Source organism: Trachemys scripta, chromosome 1, assembly GCF_013100865.1.
Source record: "Trachemys scripta elegans isolate TJP31775 chromosome 1, CAS_Tse_1.0, whole genome shotgun sequence".
Classification (NCBI taxonomy): Eukaryota; Metazoa; Chordata; order Testudines; family Emydidae; genus Trachemys; species Trachemys scripta.
The window spans coordinates 124,317,521-124,340,056 of record NC_048298.1 but is presented as its reverse complement, the minus strand read 5'-3'; positions in this window follow the sequence as shown (position 1 = coordinate 124,340,056).

Genomic DNA, 22,536 nt, shown 5'->3' with positions numbered 1-22,536 from the left:
ACTGGTTAAGGAATTCAGTATTTGGCCCAGAGACTTTACAATACAAGCTTTTCCAAGAAGCACATTGTTCAAACCAGGCCAGGGAAACATTCTGTGTACCAGAAAACTGAAAAGAAACTGCAGGTAGCAAATTGTAAGAAGCATGTCTCCAAATGGCTGGTGGTACGAAGAGGGGAACAGCATTCAAGATTTATTTATTTAGGCGACAAAAAAAAAAAAAAAAAAAAAAAAAAAAGACAGCGGCTGAACTGCCAACTCAAAATATGGAGACAACTATTATTAAAAAGTTGCTCTACCTTACATGGGTAGGTGGTTTGGTTGGGAGTAGGAAGTACTGCTTTTCCCTGTCTAGTTGCCAGACATTTCCGAAAAATGAACACTTATTTTGTTTGTAGTGCTAGATTTCTTGGCAAGATTTGCTCCCTAAAGCTAGGCACAACCCATTTAATACAACAGTATTACAAATAGCAACAGAGAGTCCTGTGGCACCTTTAAGACTAACAGATGTATTGGAGCATAAGCTTTCGTGGGTGCTTATGCTCCGATACATCTGTTAGTCTTAAAGGTGCCACAGGAGACTCTGTTGCTTTTTACAGATCCAGACTAACATGGCTACCCCTCTGATTGATTTATATTTGTAATACTATTTGACAAAAAGAAAGGACAGATCTTGAAATAGTAGCAACTCATCTCTAAGTGCATCTGTCTTACAATTTATAACATTTAAGAACATTTATGCTACAGAATGAGACTGGGCAAAGAAGTGATGACAAATTAAAACACCTACAGTCCTCAGCTTAAACCTCTCCAACGCATCATCAGTGATCTACAACCCATCCTGGACAATGATCCCTCACTTTCACAGACCTTGGGAGGCAGGCCAGTCCTCGCCCACAGACAACCCACCAACCTGAAGCATATTCTCACCAGCAACCACGCACCGCACCATAACAACTCTAATTCAGGAACCAACCCTTGCAACAAACCTCGATGCCAGCTCTGCCCACATATCTACACCAGCAACACCATCACAGGACCTAACCAGATCAGCTACATCATCACTGGCTCATTCACCTGCACGTCCACCAATGTTATATATGCTATCATATGCCAGCAGTGCCCCTCTGCTATGTACATTGGCCAAACTGGACAGTCACTACGCAAGAGGATAAATGGACACAAGTCAGATATCAGGAATGGCAATATACAAAAACCTGTAGGAGAACACTTCAACCTCCCTGGTCACACAATAGCAGATGTAAAGGTAGCCATCTTACAGCAAAAAAACTTCAGGACCAGACTCCAAAGAGAAACTGCTGAGCTCCAGTTCATTTGCAAATTTGACACCATCAGATCAGGATTAAACAAAGACTGTGAATGGCTATCTAACTACAGAAGCAGTTTCTCCTCCCTTGGTGTTCACACCTGAGCTGCTAGCAGAGCACCTCACCCTCCCTGATTGAACTAACCTCATTATCTCCATACTGATTTATACCTGCCTCTGGAGATTTCCATTACTTGCATCTGAAGAAGTGAGGTTCTTACCCACGAAAGCTTATGCTCCCAATACTTCTGTTAGTCTTAAAGGTGCCACAGGACCCTCTGTTGCTTTTTACAGATTTAGACTAACACGGCTACTGTAGTTAGAGTTGTTATGGTGCGGTGCGTGGTTGCTGGTGAGAATATGCTTCAGGTTGGCGGGTTGTCTGTGGGCGAGGACTGGCCTGCCTCCCAAGGTCTGTGAAAGTGAGGGATCATTGTCCAGGATGGGTTGTAGATCACTGATGATGCGTTGGAGAGGTTTAAGCTGAGGACTGTAAGTGATGGCCAGTGGAATTCTGTTGGTTTCTTTTTTGGGCCTGTCTTGTAGCAGGAGGCTTCTGGGTACACGTCTGGCTCTGTTGATTTGTTTCTTTATTTCCTTGTGTGGGTATCGTAGTTTTGAGAATACTTGAAGATCTTGTAGGTGTTGGTCTCTGTCTGAGGGGTTGGAGCAGATGCGATTGTACCTCAGTGCTTGGCTGTAGTCAATGGATCGTGTGGTGTGACCATGGTGGAAGCTGGAGGCATGAAGGTAGGCATAGCGGTCGGTGGGTTTTCGGTATAGGGTGGTGTTAATGTGGCCATCGCTTATTTGTACGGTGGTGTCTAGGAAGTGGACCTCCTGTGTAGATTGGTCCAGGCTGAGGTTGATGGTGGGGTGGAAGCTGTTGAAATCATGGTGGAATTCTTCCAGGGTCTCCTTCCCATGGGTCCAGATGATGAAGATGTCATCAATGTAGCGTAGGTAGAGAAGGGGCATGAGTGGACGAGAGCTGAGGAAGCGTTGTTCCAGGTCAGCCATAAAAATGTTGGCATATTGTGGGGCCATGCGGGTGCCCATGGCGGTGCCACTGGTCTGGAGGTATATATGGTCATCAAATTTGAAATAGTTGTGTGTGAGGATAAAGTCACAGAGCTCAGCAATAAGTTGTGCTGTGTCATCATCAGGAATACTGTTCCTGACAGCTTGTATTCCATCTGTGTGTGGGATGGTTTGTGTAGAGAGCCTCTACATCCATGGTGGCTAGAATGGTGTTTTCTGGGAGGTCACCAATGCATTGTAGTTTTCTCAGGAAATCTGTGGTGTCACGGAGATAGCTGGGAGTACTGGTGGCGTAGGGAGTCCACATATCCAGACAGTCCTTCAGTGAGAGTGCCAATGCCTAAGATGATGGGGCATCCAGGATTTCCAGGTTTGTGGATCTTAGGTAGAAGATAGAATAACCCCGGTCGGGGCTCTAAGGGTATGTTGATTTGTTCCTGTGTTAGTGTAGGGAGTGTCCTGAGTAGATGGTGCAGTTTTAGTATATTCCTCAGTGGGATCTAAGGAAAGTGGCCTGTAGAATTTGGTATTGGGGAGTTGTCTGGCAGCCTCCTTCTGGTAGTCAGACCTGTTCATGATGACAACAGGACCTCCTTTATCAGCCTCTTAGATGATAATGTCAGGGTGGTATCCGAGGCTGTGGATGGCATTGCGTTCTGCCCGACTTAGGTTATGAGGCAAGCGATGTTTTTCCACAATTTCTGCCTGTGTACGTCGGCGGAAGCATTCTATGTATAGGTCCAGACTGTCATTTCGACCCTCAGGAGGAGTCCATGTGGAGTTCTTCCTGTGTTGTTGGTGGGAGGGTGTGTATCAGTGTGCAGTTCAGTGTTATCTTGAAAGTATTCTTTGAGTCGGAGGCGGCGAAAGTAGGCTTCCAGATCACCGCAGAACTGTATCATGTTCGTGGGGGTGCTGGGGCAAAAAGAGAGTCCCCGAAATAGGACAGACTCTTCTGCTGGGTTGAGTGTGTAGCTGGATAAATTGACGATATTGCTGGGTGAGTTTAAAATTAAAACAGATGTACTAGACCAGGTGTTGTGGTAGATGAATGATACTGAGACTAACAATAAGAATTATTCAATCAATCATCATAAAACTATCCATCAATTGGATGCTACCACAGGCGATGGTCATGTTCTGACTAACGTTAGTCTGATTTGCTGCGGTTCCACTCAATTTATTTCTATACATTACATTGTGATTTTAAAAAAGATCAACTCAAGTGCCAGCTGCCCATTTTGATATGTTATATGATGGTGAGGACATTTTAATTTCCTTTAAATGTAATTGTATACAAACATTTTTTAAGTGGATACCAAATATAAATAAGCGATCAGTGATCTCTTGGAGTTTAAGGATATTGTCTTCCATAAAATCATAGCCAGTTATCACTGGTGGATACACAGGTGGCTAATCTGGGATCCACAATTGATGCAGACATTTCCCAATGGAAAGAGTGAATCTGGATTGTTGAGTTGGGCTGTGGCGCATTCTTTCCTCCTTTCCATTTCCTGTTATCTCAAAATACTAGACTCCTTGCCACAAGGTCTTTTTCCATTTTAGTCAGCCAAGGGCTTGGGTCTCCCATGAGTTTATGTCAATATTGCACTTCTTTATGTTGGCTTCAAGGGTGTCTTTGAAGCACTTTTTTTTTTTTTTTTTTTTTTGCTTCCCCCCATCCCATTGGCCATGGCTCAGTTATGAAAACATGACCTGCTTCAGGAGTTGATTTTCTGGCATTTGAAGAACATGACCAGCCCAATGGAGTTGGTGGTGGATGATCACACTTTAATGCTGAAGGCTTTGGCCTAGGGCAGAACACTGATGTTGGTGCATCGGTCATTCCACTTGACTCAGAAGATTTTTCAGAGGCACCGTTGATGGTATCATTCAAGAATCTTGAGGTGTCTACTGTACTTGACCAGGTTTCAGCACCGTACAAGAGAGAAGGGATAACATCAGCCTGATACACGTGAAGCTCTGTTTGATTCTCGATGTAACAATCTTTGAAGATTGTTTCCTCAAGAGTCCGAAAGCTGCACTGGCACATTGAAGGCAGTGTTGAATTTCATCATCAGTGTCAGCTTTCTGCAACAGACAGCTGCCGAGGTAAAGGAAGTGCTCAACATTCTCCAGGGTCTCTTTATTGATCTGAATTATGGGAGCAGGATCTTGGTGATTTGCAGCCTGTTGGTGGAGTACTTCATTTTTCTTGGTGTTAGGTATGAGCCTGAGTTGGTGGTAGGTCACAGAGAAAGTGTCGACTATTTTTTTGAAGGTGCCCTAAACACAGTCTGCCTTGCCTCCCCCCAACTGGATAACCGTGTCCAGAGGTATCACCTAACTGTGGTCAAAACTAAACAATGAAATTTGGAACCTGGAACGTTCAAAACCTGATCGACAACCTGAAAAGTAACCGTCCAGAGCAAAGAACAGCAATTGTGGCCAGAGAACTCAGGAGGCATGACATCAACACTGCTGCACTGAGTGAGATCTGACATACAGGAGGACAGCTCAAGGAAAAAGGTGGTGGTATAACTTTTTTCTGGAAGGGAGCAGTGACAATGAACGACGAATCTACGGTGTTGGTTTTGCTATCAAAAACAAAATCATCAACCAACTCTCGAAATTACTTGTTAGCATCAATGAATGACTCAGGACCCTCGGTCTTAAACTTGGCAAAAATCAGCATGCAACACTCATCAGTGCATATGATCCAACCCTTGATGCCGATGATGAAATCAAAAGAAAGATTTTATGCCAACCTTGACCGAATTCTCTCTGCCATCACCAAAGAGGACAAGTTCATATTCCCTGGCAATTTTAATGCAAGAGTTGGACATGACTTGCAGCTTTGAAATGGCATAATCAGAAAGGAATTGGTCTTGCCCACTCCTTCCAACAGAATTCTTCTCCTGACCAAATGCACGGAACACATATAAATAAGTATTACTCCCAGGAAAGGTGCCAGACAACTGACCACTATATCTGAGCTCTCAATGTCAATTCAGGCTGTCCCACATGAGTCAACCTCATTGAAGAGGGATGAACTTAAAGGATAGCTCAGCTGTTCTATTAAGAGTGTCCAAACAATATCCATTGTGATTAATTGTAAATATTTATATAATATTAGAACCCTAATACAGAATATTAGAGATAATTACGTTATTTTAAACATGGCCCTGAGGGGTAATGATTATTGAATAGATGGTCCCTGTTGATCTAATGTAATTTGAAGCAGTTATATAAAAGTGAAAATCTCTTTACACACACACACACACACACACACACACACACACACCTTCTTTGAAAATCATATTGTTGTCAGTTGTATAACAATTTTCTGTGCTCCTGCAGGAGGGTCTTATCTTTCCCTCAACATACAGCTCCCTTATGACACAAATGGTCATCAGTCTCCATAGAAGGATCTTTATTTCACTTACAAAACCCATTGAACTAATCTGGCCACATCACTGAGAAAAATAAAATTTGGTGCTCACCAGACTCAGAGGTGATATAAGAGATGTACAAGACACAGTAAGTTGTCATAAGTCAATACGAGTATAGCTCAGATGCCGAAGGGAGCATAGTTATAACAAGAAAAGCAAATAGCAGCAGCAACATAAGTAAGGGTTGCAGAAACAGCACTATAGTTAGGACTGTGCCTAGAAACATTAAACCTAATGCTTTGAGCCTGAGAGGCCATACACTAAATGAAGGTGGCAAGGATGGTCATCATCATTATCAATAGACATGGATTTTATGGCTAAACCAGCCATACATGTTCAGAACAGTACTTCCAAACTAAAGGAAACTCAGATGTGACGTAAATTTGAGGCCTTGGAAAGACAGCGCTTCTGTAACAGAAACCAAATGGGCTGCATTTATTTGGGGTTAACATCACTGTTATTTTCTGCCAATAGCTCTGATCTCTAGATTCCTTGCATAACTTCTGTCCTAGCAACACCTTCCAATTTAGTATTATCTTGAATTTAATGTGCTGTTTACTACTTCTCCTAGGTCATTAGTAATTACGTTAAATAAAACTAGGTCCTACACTGGTCCCTGGGGGACTAGACTAGCCACCTCACCTTTTACTAGGTACATCATCAAGCATTATTACTTTAGTTAAGGAAATTCTTCCACAAAAGAAATACATAGGAAACAGAGGGTTACACTGCAATCCCCCCTACATGGCCATGCAGTGAAAGGAGGGAATAAGGAGCCTTTCCCACTTGTGTGGCCCATGTATGGACAGCCCAGAGTAACAGCATTTATGCTCTGGGAACTACAGGGGATGTTCCGCACAGAAATGACTCACAAGAAATGGGTTGGGGAATGGTAGGGAATAAACAGATTCTCTTTCCCCACTATCTGCCAGGCATAGAGCTGTCTCTGTATGAGAGGGTCGTCATATAGCAAAAGTACTCTTTCAGTGTAACTGGGAAGCCCAAGCTCAATGCTACCTGAAGCTCCCAACGCAAGGTGCACAGCTCTGTCTGGCACGCTTAGGCCACAGCAAATATTTTTGAAAGAATGAGTAAGATGATACAGAAATGCAAGTTTAATTACTTAAAATTAACAATATTTGTTCAATAGGAATGCAAAAATGAAGCTGAGATGTCAGCTTTAAAACCTATCAATATATGTTGCAACAGCTACTTTAACACAGTGCCCAATAAAAATCCTGTCTGCAGAATTCTTTTTCACATTCACATTAATATTTAAGTTTGCCAGTCCTTTTAGCTGAATTTATGGAAGAAGATTACTATCTAGTAAAAATAGTAATTAAACATTTAGTGCCTTAACTGTTAAATTACAGGCCCTTCTGTAATACTTTCAGAATTACAGCAACTTAATTATTACAGCTCATCAAGCATAGCTGCTTAAGAAGTAATTAACAAATCACTCTACATATACATACTGATCTCATTATAGAACACATTATTTAAAAGTATGTACACTTTTATTCTAGTTTAATTGTACAAGCACAGACAGGCTCTACACTAAAACTTCTAGGAATTCCCTCAATAATCCTTTTATTATCTAGGCTGTTTTGAATGTAACTAGTGTCTGTGTATATATATGTATACATACACTCATGTGCAAGTTTCACGGAAAAAGATTGTGATCATTACTTAAATGCAAGTAATTGCATTTTTTTTTATTACACCATGCTTTAATATAGATACAAATCAAATCAGGATCTTTATTTCACTTACAAAACCCATTGAACTAATCTGGCCACATCACTGAGAAAAATAGAAATTATTGCTTGAAAAGAAAGAAAAACCTGATGTACACAACTGACATGAAAATACCTAGCTCTCGTCTCTGCAGACGTCAGATTGCAGGATATTTTTGTGAAGAAGTCACAAACATTGGGAAGCAGTCTGATTTCTCCCACAAAGTCTGATTACAAAATGGGCAGCTATTAGATCAGTATGCCATATTAGGCAAACCTTGACCCGCACAAATGGTTTCTTTTGCTCTCAGTTTAATCCATACAATATGACAGACTTTTCCTTCTTGTCACAAAAAACTGGTAAGTTAAAAAAAGGTGCTAGAAAGTAGACAAAATAGAACATAATCGGACACAGCATGCTGTGGTTTCAGAGGCACGTGTTTTCTTCAAACTCCATTCCAGCCTCCTGTACTCAGTGTTACTTTCCTTCTTTGCTAAACTTTTAACACTTGTCACTGTCGGGATAATCCATGTTGGGAAGCACGTCTCTAAGAAGCATAATCAGTGGTAACAGTCTGGATTTACTGCATAAACAAACAGATCCTGTAAAGGACTTGCTTGCAACTAACGAGGGTAAAGTTGAAGCATTCGTTACTAGACTATAGGTAACAGACCTCCAGGTCACTTACTTTGTGAACATTGTTGCTGAACAGAGCATTTGGTGCCAAAGCCAGTAGGCATTCTAGACAGCTGTAGACATTTATATGAATAACGGCAGCATCTACAGTTACAGTAGCCAGGTTCAAATTACAAGGTATATCTCAAACTACCTGCTTCAAGGCATAAGATAATCACCAGGTAAAGACAAATTTTGCACAATTGCGAGCATCATGGAAAAGTTTATTATTTCACCTGAAGTACAGAGCACTGGCCAATCAGTGAAAGGATGGAGTTCTCTCTCCCCAATCTGGTAATTGCTGTAGTCTTAGAACAGTTCTCTTTACTTGGAATATTTGTATAGAAAATTACATTCATTGTATACATTGCAAACTTTCACAGAAGGAAGAAAATTCATTATGGAGAAGGTGAAATAATTAAAAAAATTAGTTCCCCTTCTATGGTTGCCAGTTACAATGTTAAAAAAAGAAACAGCTTCCTAATATTTTTTGTTTTCACTTACATTGCTGAACTTTTTTTTTAAACAATAAGATGAATAACTCAACCCAGCATTTAGGCAGGTCATAAAGGACAGTTACCTGTTCCGTAACAGCGTTCTTTGAGATGTGTTGCTCATGTCTAGGTGTGCAGGCTCACCACGTGCACCAGTGCCGGAAGTTTTTCCCTCAGCAGTACCCGTAGGGGAGAACGCTGCTGCAACCCCTGGAGTGGCGCCTCTATAGCGCGCTATAAGGGGAACCGTGTGCTCCCTCCACCCTCAGTTCCTTCTTGCCAGAGGAACTCCGACAGAGGGGAAGGAGGGCAGGATGTGGAATAGACATGAGCAACACATCTCGAAGAACGCCAGTTACAGAACATGTAACTGTCCTTTCTTCTTTGAGTGATTACTCATGTGTATTCCACAGTAGGTGATTGCAAGCTATGTCTGATGGAGGTGGGTAGGAGTTCACAGACTCCCTGGCTGAAGCACAGCTCTACCGAAACAGCGTCATCCCTGGAGTGGGAGACGATCGCATAGCGCGACATGAACGCGTGTACAAAGGCTGACGATGAGGCCCGAGCCCTTGTCGAGTGAGCCCTTATGATAGGTGGTGCAGGAACCCCTGCTAGGTCGTAGCAAGTGTGGATGCACGATGTAATCCACCGGGAAAGCCTCTGGGTGGAGATCAGTTGACCCCTCATGCGCTCAGCTGAAGCAACAAAGAGTTGCGAAGAGCTGCGGAACGGCTTAGTCCGATCAAGATAAAAAGCCAGTGCTCTACGCACATCAAGCGTATGGAGAAGACGTTCCTCGTTAGAGGCATGAGGTTTGGGGCAGAGGATAGGCAGGAAGATGTCCTGGCCCATGTGAAAAGCGGGGAACACCTTAGGGAGGAATGCCGAGTGAGGGCGGAGCTGACCCTTGTCCTTGTGAAAGACTGTGTAAGGGGGGGGTCGCAAGTCAGGGTCCTGAGCTCCGAGATCCCCGGGGCTGACATGATGGCCACGAGGAAGGCTACCTTCCATGAAAGGTGAGACCATGAGCATGTGGCCAGGAGTTCGAACGGGGGTTCCGTGAGGCAGGATAACACCAAATTTAGATCCCACTGAGGGACAGGGGTTTTAGCATAAGGAAAGGACCGGTCTAGCCCTTTGAGGAAACGCCTGGTCATGGCATGGGAGAAAACCGAGCAGCCCTGGACTGGCGGATGGAACGCCAAAATAGCTGCCAGGTGCACTCTAACGGAGGAAGGGGCCAGGCCTTGAGTTCTAAGGTGAAGAAGGTACTCAAGGATAAGTTGGAGCAGGGCAGACATTGGGGAAGTACTTCACTCGCCCGCCCACCTGGAGAACCTGGACCACTTCGCTAGGTAGGCTTGGCACGTGGATGGCTTTCTACTTTCGAGGAGGACACGCCTGACCCCTTCTGAACACCTTCTCTCCTCCACATCTAGCCCTTGATCAGCCACACTGTCAAATGGAGGGTGGCCAGATTGGGCAGCGGCCCTGGTCCTGGGAGAGTAGGTCCGGGCGGAGCGGCAACGGCCACGGAGGGGCCACAAGCAAGCCCAGGAGGGTCCTGTACCAATGTTGCCAGGACCAAGCTGGGGCGATCAGGAGGATGCCTTGTCTGTTTTCACTTTCTCCAGGACCTTGCCAATGAGGGGAAACAGGGGAAAGGCATAAAGGAGTTGACCCGACCATGACAAGAGGAAGACATCTGAGATCGCGAGGGAGGGTGGGGGTGAGAAATTGTAGTGTGTAACCCTGGGAAATGGTGTTGAGGACCCATTGGTCTGATAAAAGCAACAGAGAGTCCTGTGGCACCTTTAAGACTAACACCTTTAAGACTCCAGACTAAACACAGCTACCTCTCTGATACATTGGTCTGATGTTATTTGGGACCATTCCGTAAGGAACGCACACAAGCGGTTGCTGAAGGCAAACTTTATTGGTAGGAGGGTCCTCTTGGGGGTCACCGGGGTACCCTCCTGCAACCTGTCAAAACCGGCTCTTGCCCTGCTGCTTGCCCCTGGAGGGCCTAGGCTGCGGGGCAGAGCGACACTGCCTCTGAGGTCGCCTCTTTTGGGTCTTGGACCTCTTGTAAGCAGGCTCGTATCTTGGCTGGGGCGCAGGGACGGAGGCTTGCATCTTAGGCTTTTCCTTGGGCTGGACGTAGAGTCCGAGGGTTTGAAGGGTAGTACGCGAGTCCTTCATGCCATGGAGCCTCATGTCTGTTTGTTCTGTGAACAGGTCCTTGCTATCAAAGGGAAATCCTGCATCACAGACTGCGCCTCCGCAGAGTGCCCAGGCAGCAGTAGCCACGATGCCCTGCGCAGGGACACGGCCGAGGCCATGGACTGAGCAGCTGTGTCAGCTGCATCCGCCGCCGCCTGCCGAGCAACCCTTTTTGCAGCGGCACCCTCCTCCACCAGCGCCTTAATCCTTCCTTTTGCGCTCCGGAAGGGAGGGCTCGAATTTCGGCAGTGACCCCCACAATTTAAACTCATATCGACTGAGGAGGGCCTGGTGGTTGGCCACCCGAAGGTGGAAGCTGGCCGACGAATAAAGCTTCCTGCCAAATTAGTCCAGTCTTTTAGAGTTTATTTTTGGGTGTGGGTCCTGGTTGACCCTGTCTTTTCCTATTATTTACGGACTCCACCACTAGGGAGTTGGGGCCGGGTGGGTTATAAAGGTATTCATGCCCTTTCGTTGGCATGAAGTATTTGCGCTCTGTCTTTTTCGATATCGGGGCGAGGGAGGCCGGCATTCGCCAGAGGGCATTGGAGATGTTAGCCACCTCTTCATGCAACGGGAGGGCCACTCTGCCCGGTACTGAGGATGAGAGCACGTTAAACAGTGAGTCTGAGGGTCCCTTCATCTCCTCAGCTTGGAGTTAGAGACTGGATGCAACTCACTTTAGTAGCTCCTGATGAGCCCTGAAGTCCTCCTGCGGGGGAGGGGGTCGGTACGGGGCTCTGCACGTCGGCCGGTGCCACGGGATCCACCCTTTGGTCAGACTCCTCGTGCGGTGCCGAGGATCCTCGGAGATCTGGATAGTGAGTCTGAAGGAGCCTCCGATGCCCGTGCTATTGACTGAGGGCCTTGCTGGGCGTGCACAGGGGGCCAGGGGCTCCACTGGCCTTGCTATGGAGGCCCTTGCCATTGACTCTGGTGTGGCACCGGCGGCACAAGCTGGTCAGGTTGGCCCGGCTGAGTCGTAGGGCGCTGCGTAAAGGTCAAGGTTACCAATGACCTATGGGTGCAGTGGGAGCGGTACAAGCGGGTGTATCAAGAGCAATGTCTGCCAGGGGACTGGGACTCCGACGTCGACGAACGGTGCTGCCTCGAGCTGCTACTCCTCAAGACGCTTCGACGCCTGGATCTGTGATGATGTGGAGCTGGCGATCCCCGCCGGGAACCGTGGGCACGGTGCCTCGAGGTGAGAGAGCTGGAACGTGACTGGCGATGGCGTCCGTGTCGGGAGCGGCTTCGGTAGCTATGCCGAGAATGAGAGCGTCTACGGCGTCTTCCCCTGTCCCGCCGATATTTTGTACTCGGCGTGGAACGGTGCCTGGAACTCCGCTCCGAAGGCACCCAACCAGATAACCTGTTGGGCGACGAAAGCGGAGGCTGGAGACTGTGTCCTGACAGGACACAGAGTGGCAAGTGGGCCCAAGAGCGATCCCCTGACCGGGACCTGCGTCGGGTCAGTGTTGACTGTCGAGAACCCAGCGGCGGCTTGCCTCTAGAGCGGGGTCCAGGTGCCGGCCGTGCCCCAGGCACCTGCAGATTCATGTCTTTGGCCGCCTGCAGGGCCTCCGGCATTGAAGGCATGAGGACGTCCGGAGAGGCCTGAGTCAATGCAACTCAGGCTGCTCCGCTCAACCTGAGTTGGAGCTCTAGAGCCCAGGGAGGAACTGGGGCTGCCCGACACGGGTCTAGCCTCATCCCTTGCTTTCTCTCGTCGCCTTCGAGAGGACGGGGCCTTTCTCTGCTTCTTGTACGGGGAGCAGTGCTGGCCACCGGACGGGAAGCGGTGCCAGCCACCGGACGGTGCGGGGAGATCTCTGCGCACCTAAGACAAAGTGCCCAGTGCTGATTCCACTTGGCGCACCGGGGATGGAGCCAGTGCCGACTCCATGAGAAAGACCCGAATTCTAATGTTCCTCTCTTTTTTAGTTCTGGGTTTAAAGGACCTGCAGATCTTACAGCGGTCGCTGATGAGAGATTCGCCCAAGCAGCAGAGACAATCGGCGTGCGGGTCACTTCTAGGCATCGAACGCCTGCAAGACTCGCATGATTTAAACCCTGGGGCATGCCCCGGCCCGAACACTAACTAACTAAGCTGAAACTGGGGTGGGGGGAGCGCGTGGCTCCCCTTATAGTGCGCTGTAGAGGCACCAGTTCCGGGGTTGCAGCAGCACTCCCCCCTACAGGTAATACTGAGGGAAAAACTTCCAGCACCAGTGCACGTGGCGAGCACGCACACCTACTGTGGAATACACATGAGCAATCACTCTAAGAACAACAATATTGACTACAGATCACATGCAACTCAATTACACTCCCTTCTCCTCCACCTGCCCCCTTTTCCTCCCCAACACACTAATACTATATTAAAAAAACATTTAAGCTGCAAAATCAAGTACTTGAAAGTTAGGAAAAGCCAGAATTTAGGTTACCCATGCAACCTTAATTCTGTCCGCCTGCATGCATACATTGTGATAGTCTTTAATGACAGGATCACACACTACTTCTTCAAGAGGATGAACAGTGAACTCAAACTAAATCAGCATTTTTAGAATCCTCAGTGAAGCTTGATTTACAGGACCAGTTACATTAGCTAGATACAGGAGATCATTTACTTGAGGGAATGCAGGTAATTCCTTGCTTATGGGTGAAGGGGATATAGATAGCCCCCAACCACTAGCTGGGAAGGGATGGGGGGAGGACCTTCTCCATGTGATATCTTGGGAGGGGGACAGGGGAGAGAAGGCTGGTGTGATCCACCCTGTGCCCTTGAGAGGCTGTCTGTCCTGGGGTTCCAGAAGAGTGTGTGAAGCTATTGCTGTGATAGTGGCAATGTTGGCCTGATTTTGGACTAGAATATTCATGTTCAGTTTCAATTTTGGCATTCATGCTGGAAAAAAAATGACAGAAAAGGCATAGGAATACAGCTGTTCATCCAAAGTTCGACAAGCTTTTGACAAACCACAGGCAGGTTTCTGTTAGAAACCTGGCTGACTTGCTGGGGCCTGAAGGCTTCCAGGAACCCTGAATCTGAGGTAACCCTGCCATGACGACTGCCCTGGGAAAACCAGGACTTCCAGACTCCCAGGTGAGCTGGCTCTCCTCTCTGCTGCATATCTGATTAATTATTGGCTGGGTGTGAAAGATACAAATCTTGAAATACAGAAAGAAATAAGTGGAAGTTTGGTAACTTCCATCTATTTCTTTATCTAAGGAAGGGCAACAGCTTCCATCAGAGAACTGAGAAATGTTTACCAATCATCTTTACTTTTCTCTCTCTCGCTCACTGAGCCAACTAAATTTGCAGCCTGGAAGTTTGAACTGTGCTGTAGCAACATAGAGGGCAAGAGAGTGATTAAGGATCGATCTTAAACTTAGCACAAATAGTCTTCCAGTTAAGGAAACTGATGGGAATTGGAAGTGGACACTCCAGGTGTCAGAATTTCTCTCCTTTGGTAACTGTTGCAGCTTAGTTCTAGTTCAACTTTCACTCTTTTGGTTCATGTGAAGTCACCACTTCACACATTCTCCAGTTATTTCTAATATAAAAAAATAACCAGAAAAAATATCTTTTAAAGACGAAACCTTCCAAGTCCCTTACATCTCAAAGGAGTGAAAAGGGTACAGGACAGTTTTTTCCCTTTTGTAGCTCACCTTCAAAAGCAAGAATACAGGCGAACTAGAATGCCTGTCAGTAAGGGAATACCTACGTAACTCACATTAGCTGAAATGTAGGAATAACCAATGGGATACCAGCACTCCGGATTATAAAGGTATGTATATAGAAAATAGACTGAGGTTGCCAAACTGCTAAAAAAAGGGTTCCCTATACAATTGTATGAAAATGTTTAAATGGAGATAATCATAAGGTAGAATCTGTATGGACACAGTTCTAGGACTAACTACAATAACCTAAAAGCCATATTCATATGATATTAACTTTGAATTTCCTGACTTTTACCATAAAGAGAGTCAGTTTTTCGGGTTCCCATATCAAATGCTACAAAGCTTCCTGTAGACGAAAGATCTCAAGAATTTGCTCACAATCACAGCTTCAATACATGTAAACAAACAGAACAAAACCTAGGATGAATTTTGGCTTCTTAGAGCTACATCACAAGCAGCAGAAACTGTCTTCTTGGAAGACCAACCTTCATCAGCTGAAGACTACATCAACCTGCCACAGTTATCAGGCAGGCCATAGAGCATCACAAAGAAATACTCCTTTGGGTACACACATGCACATGCAGGTCAACGGACACTGCTAAGAAACACTTCAGGACTCAGGCTCATGGCATGTATGCGTGCCCACGTGTGGAATACGCATAGGGACCATCACTTGAAGAAACACCCCTTTCTGTTTAGAAATGAGATCTGGTGTCAGGGGAAAATGATATGCATATGGGTCCCATCAAATGCCCCAATAGAATCCGGGAACCCCGTGTGTGCAAAGCCATCAATCTCTTGAGTGTTACCAAGCTTTACAACCTGGTGCAATGGAAGCATCATGATTTACTCTGAACTGATGTTACTCGCACCAAAAATAAAATCTTGTGTGTTGGAAACTTGAGCTTAGAAGCAGCATGTGGCTCAAACAGAGGGTTCAGCAGCTTGGTAAGAGTGCATTAACATCCCGTGAGATTACTTTAAAAAAAAAAAAAAAAAAGATAAATGGTAAATGCAACAAGTTCCGCAAGGACCTGGTGAGCAGGGGCTCAGCTGTAAATGGTTTACCTGCTACATGTTGAGAAACAGTAATAAATTCAACCAGACTGACATGGATATTTAAAAATTGTGACTATATAGTTTATTTAAGACAAGGGAAAAGATTCATATTGGTTTCACACCAGACTAATTTTTTTTTCACTGGTTGTATAGACTTTCAAGTAATTAACATCATGGATGAAGTGTCTAAAATCTTGGAATAGTTAAACTCTCAGGAGTTGAGCAGACAGGGCCATATCCTGATTTAGGATGTAGAAAAATATCCTGGTTCTGAATTATCAGATGTGATAAGACCTTCAGCTTGTCCACTACCATCCCCTACAGCAACAGGAACCAGTTTTGACTTGGTCAACAAGGTGCTATATAAATTATGCAACCTGTGTCTCGGCGCTCCAGGGACCAGCCATACAGGTCTATCACCGACTTGCCAAGCCTGCTTGCAAGCATTCTTACTTTCTGCTTTCCTACACAGCAGAAAAAAACCCTGTTCTTTCTAGATTGTTTGCATAAAAGAATGCGGGCCAGTTGTCTGCACTGGTGTCATCCAGTCGTGGAGCCCTAATTGCATTCAAAACTGCTCTCAACTCCATGACAATGTGTGTGGAGACTGGAGGCGGGGTTTAAGTGACACTGTGTGGACTCACATCAACCACGGTAGATGCTGCAGTGGTTCTTATAATTAGGAATGGAGGGATTTTACTTCCATTCTACTAATATGTTTTTCATTAACTCTCACTAAGTCAGAACATCTTGGCAAGAGTCCATCAAGAAGTGGCGCTAGATACTTAGAATTTTGACGCTCAAAGACTATGATGTCATCAGACAGATCACAGAATAAAATTAGAATTAGAAAAATCTTATTTGGTCATCTAATCCAGTCTTCTCTTCACCTCACCTACTTTTCCAAACAATGCTGAATTTTTTACTACAATAGATTATCAAATGCTTTGTTCAAACCAATGTTTAGATGACCCATCACCGTTGTATACTTTTTAAGTGCTGTTCAGATTGACAATACACAAGTATTTGCAAAAAGTGGGAGTACATCACTAAGCATTTTGTGAAAAAAAGCAACAGGGACACCAGACCATAGGAAAAGTACCTTAAACCACCCAATCTTCTTTCAATGGTTTCCAGTTCATCACTTTCAACTTCTCTAACAAATGGGTTGGCCTCCTACAATTTTTGGTATAAGGAAGGAGCAGGAGTAAAAAAACAACAATGAAAACCCAACCCTGTCTTTCTCTCTCACTGGCATAGACCACGACTTCTTTATGTAAGGGGTAGTGGACTCTTGGAGACTTCTTTTTTCCAGCAATAGGGTCAGATACTATTTAATCTGAATCGATGCTTGAGAGAACACTTTGCTGGAGTTTTCCCCAAAATCCAATCCTGTAGTCCAATTGACTACTATTTGAGAGGGTAAGGAACTACATTCTTTCCCAAAGGAGATCTTCTGATGTGCAATTTATTTGCATAACCATTCTAGACACTTTCAAATACCACTTGCATTCTTCTGCTTGGATTTCTGTTGACATGATACTTGCAAATCCTGAAGCGCTGGCAATTTGTCATGTTATTTTTCTCTCGGTTTTCTTGTCCTTTTTATGGCTCCCTTTAGGTTTTTTTTTTTTAAAGTTCTGGTGCATACTTGAGAACTGAGTAGGCCAGTTCTATATCCATTCATAAGGTTTGATGCATACTGTAGTCATATGATTACATCAACTCATTAAATAAATAATATATGGTGCAAAATGATAGGTTTCTTTATTCCTCTTGTGCATATATTAGCTATTAGGGCTCCAAAGAAAATATTAAAGATGTATTCTTTTTAAAAAATGATGTTGTTTGAGGCTGTTAAGGGCTCTGGTTTGGGAATACGCCCTACTAACAAAAAGAAAAGAGAACACCTTGGCAAAAATGTAAAGTTGCTGTAGTATTGCACCACTCTGCCTTCAGCAGCTATAAAAATATGATTTCTACTTGTGCGTGCGTTAATGCATGCGACACTGTCCGACCATGCAAGGGTCCCCATGCCACAACTGACTACAGACAAATACATAGCTGAAATCAGTCTGGCTCACCTTTGTGATAGTATTGTTAAAATAGGTATTAGAATTGTTGAATATTTAGACTTTAATTGAATGCCTGTGAGTTGCAGCGTGCATTAATCTCACTTATAACATGTGTATCCCATACTGTAAGGTAATATTGGGGTGTTCACATTGTAAGCCTCTGTAACTGTGTAAATCACCAGACAGGAGAAAGACATTAGTGTGAAATGCAGGTCTCCAACAGATGGTGTTATGTCCTGCTCAACAAGGAAAGCCCATCAACACCAGATGGACTAGAATGGAAAAATATTAAAGAGAATATTACAACCCCCCACCTCCCAAAGATAAGTCTTGCAAGTGAATTTCTCCCATCAGCTGAGTTTACAGCTCAAAGCACAAAGGGGAGAAGGTGTGGAGAAATGAAAACCCCTAACAAGAAGGAACTGGATCTCATTGCTGCTTGGACTCTGGGGACAAGTTTTCTTGGCATAAGCAAGAGATCCCCAGCTGCTTAGCCTGGTAAGACAAAGGCATAGATCTTGCTAATTACGGCAGCCTCTATTGCCCTTAGAAACTTAAAATTATAATTCATTTGTGTATGAATGTTTACCTGCTTTAACCTTGTAAATAACTCTTGTTTCCTTTTTCTATGTAATAAATCTTTAGATAGCTTATTATAGGATTGGCTACAAGTGTCTTTGGTTTGAGATCTAAAGAGCAATTGACCTTGAGTAAGCAACTGGCCTATTGGGACTGGAAATAACCTAAGTACTGCTGTGATTCGTGGTGTAAGGAACCACCTATCACAAAAATTACCTGGCTTACCAGGGTGACAAAACAGATCAGAGTACCCAAGGGGACTGTGTGACTCCATGTTAAGGCTGTGACAGCAATTGAGGAATTTACACTAGATAATTGGTTGGTGAAACCTAGGTATAGAACTCTCAACCAATTTGAGGTTTGTACCCTGGTTCTTAACAGGCTACCCTGAGGCTGGTACTCGTGCTCTTAAGTCACTACTGGTTGGCTTGTCAGCATAAAGATCCTGCACATCATATTAACAGTGTAGAAGACTAAACTGTACACAATTTTAAAATAAAGAACGTTAAGATTATTTCTCAATTTCTACATGAAAACAAAACGGGTGGCTAGAGACAAGTGTACCAATACCATTTTCTGTAGCTGTGACCCTTCTCTTCCAGCACTCAGTGCCCTCTGATGTGCTCTCTCCAGTTCAGGCACAATTCTCAATGTAGCACCACCTACAGGACCCTCCCACCTGCCCCACCCCAACTGGATTTTTCTGTTCTACTAGTTTCCTCATTTCCCCTCTCCAGATGTACTTTTTCGGAAACTCCTCCTTCTTTCCAATGTTGTTTCAGGTCCCTATCCCCTTACAATGACCCTAATACTCAAGATCCTCCAGAACCAGAGCCAGCCCCAAGTGATTATACTTGATTAAAACAAAACTCTTGTTCTAAAAATCTCCAGTTTACCCTAGCAGCCATAAAAATCTCATAATTAAACTTTTTGAAATGCAAAATCATATATAAACAAAAGCATGCCTCTGCGCACACCTACTGGATCAGGCCCACCACGAGTTAGACAGCTGAATGCTCATCTTCCCTTGGTTCATGAATCACTGTGGGGCTCAGGCGGGAGTTAGGAGTCCCGAGACTCAGAGTGAGGCAGTAATGAGCATACTTAGAGGAAGAAACAGGCAACTAAGGAACTTTTTACTGCAGAAATGTAGGCAGAGTGAGTTTAGGCACCTACAGGTTCCAGTGGGAGTTTTCTGAATCACAGTGGGGCCTAGCTCTGGGACTTAGCCACCTAAGTCTGAGGTTTAGGCACCAAAGCACTTTTATGAATGCAGGCCAGTGAAACTACTCAACTGTGTAATGTTGTGCACGTGCTTAAGTCTTTGAGGGATCAAGTTCTTCAATGGCAAATGGTAAATACAATCTGCATTTCAGTGGTGACTGAAATTATAAAGAGTTTACCAACAGAATAATCACTTAAAATATGCAAAATGTAAGCCCTCTGTGACACAGAGGCCCATACTAATGCTAACCAGCAAAAGGCTCACTGTTCTTTAAAAGCAGCTCCCGTCTCAGACCTGACAAACTCACTACACCGAATACACCATTTTCTATTTGAATCACTCTTCTTTCGTAAAATAAATTTCCTTTTGTTTTACTATACTCCAACTCAAGGCTCTGTGTGATACAGGAGCAGTGGACTAAGGTAAAACTTGTAAACTGGGCTACACTGCTTCTTTGGGGACAGAGGGATTTCGGATATCTATGCGTATCCAGCGGTCAGGGGCTAGATACCCCAGAGGGACACACTGAAAGGACTCGGGGGGCTGAAGTGCATCTACTGTCAATCCACAGGGAAAAGGCAGGACTGGTATAGCTCACAAGAGAGTGCTTGAGTGGCTGAACAGGCTGGTTGTGTCTGGGACCTAACACCCACACAAGAAGCAGGTAGCAACAAGGTGACTCAGAGCCCAGGGTGCCTCAAAAAGCATCACACCCTCCAATTTTGCTATGCTGCTTTAAAGGAAAAATGTGCATCTTACAGTGCATTTTTATTACATCTGTTAAAATTAAGTTCAAATGGCACTGCAATTTTAAATCCACCTGAATAAACAAACTGGGGGAAATGGGTTATTTCCCCATTAACAAAGTTAACCGCATTGTTAAATATAATCAAACAAAACCACTCTAGATGGGGTATTAGTCTAAAAGACATTAGAATTGTGAAATGTACATAAGATACAAAAGTGTCTTGGTCATTCTTACCGACAACAGGAATTGTAAAGTAATTTTAGAGAAAGTGTATTGATTTTAAAAAGCCATAGAATTTTGTTTACTGAGTCTAGGATTCCAATTATTTCTGAAATTGCTTCTTATTCAACCTCTAATATTTGTACCAATATAATACTTTTCAGGCCACATACATGTGCACAGATATCTAAAAAAATGTTTACTCACAAACTAAATCTGAATTGAGAGGAACACATTTTGCTTTGTCTTTGCAGGTCATTATTTTCATCAGCACTGGATGTACAGTACAATGCAGAGATTCTTTACTGATTGTCAATCCTATCATTTATTCTCAGAACTAAGAATTCTTGCTGCACTAAAAATAAACATTACAACATTACTTTTTGACTTCTAAATTATGAGTACCAAAAATTACACAACTTATAGCTATATAATCAAAGATGAATCCTTTGCTGCTACACAAGTGTACAACATGAAGGCTTTGTCGGCATACTTACTTACTATGCCTACATGATTGCAGCCATTTTAACTAACATGACAGGAAAGGAATTTTCTGATGGTAAAACCCACTACATCTCACCTTAGTGTGGTACAACCCTAGGCCTTGGATTACACAACATGATCACTACAATCCTTCCTTTCTGCAGAAATAGAGATCAGGTCAGGAGGTGCATCCATATCATAACGGAATCCTAAGCTAGATGCTTAGGGAGATGATCATGGGAAAATACCACAAATTCAGATAGCTGCTGTTGTCCTTATGTTAAACTCCCCCACTTATCTATAGATGAGCAGGACACACTCAGCTCACTACTAACTGGTCAGGGAACAGCTCCACTAATAGAAATTTTGCAGTATCTCTTGAACATTTGACTTCAGACCTCAGAACATTTGAATGCATTTGTATAAGAAAGTTTCAGTTCATATTGGTGGACCAAAATAAGTTTCACTGTGGTACTTAACACAATCATGATGCAGTATTTTGTAGATATCAAATAGCTGTTAATGATTTATTGGATGATTAATTTTCCCAGTCCATTTTGTTTACTTAGATCATAAAATTGTAGAAGTGGGAAACATGTTTTTAAAGAATTACTTAAATTCAGAATATTTTTTATTCTGTTATTCAAGTTATTTTTTAATAAGTAATAAAAGAAAGTAGTGTATTAATCTGTTGTATAAGACTATGCAAGTATAGAAAGCAGGAATTTCATCTACCTTTATTCTTAGCTGTTTTAATATACATTAAGAACAACCTTGATATGGTATAAGAGCTTAGAGAGCATATTTCCACATTGGGTACTGACCTTTTTTTATTGGCTATTCAGAAAGTGTGTTCCACTTACTGTGGTTTGTAGAATGCATTAACTGTGCTTGGGAAACCTGATGTTATTTTAACACTTGAAATATGTTATAGCTGTTGAGGGTCCTTGTTTTTGCCCCTCTAATCTCATGCTCCATTAGGTGAAAAGATTATTGGCTGTCCTTGGAAGAGTGGTTAAATATTCACTTTTGGTTTAGGACTTCTGACCTGAAGGCAAAAACTAGCTTTGACAGACAATCCAGTGGCAACATTTTTCTGAATAAAGTTCTTTGGATTTTGTTTTGTTATAGTATTTATTAATTCTTGTTCTATTTTTTATAATAAATAGTCACGGAAAACTAAGAAAAAGATGCATAGGTAATCTGTCTAAAACAATATGCTGTTTTAAACAGATTGAACTATGCTGTATTTTAGGCTACATCCACACTACAGCACTTACAGCGGCGGAGTTGTGGTGGAGACGCTCTAAGTCGATGGGAGAGAGAGCTCTCCCGTCGACTTAAGAACTCCTGCCTCCGCGAGCAGTGGTAGCTATGTTGGCATGAGAAGATCTCCCACTGACATAGTGCTGTCTACACCTGCATTTAGTCGGTATAACTTAATCGCTCAGGGGTGTGTATTATTCATATCCTATAGCCACATCAGTTATATCAAAGAAATTTATAGTGTAGACAAGG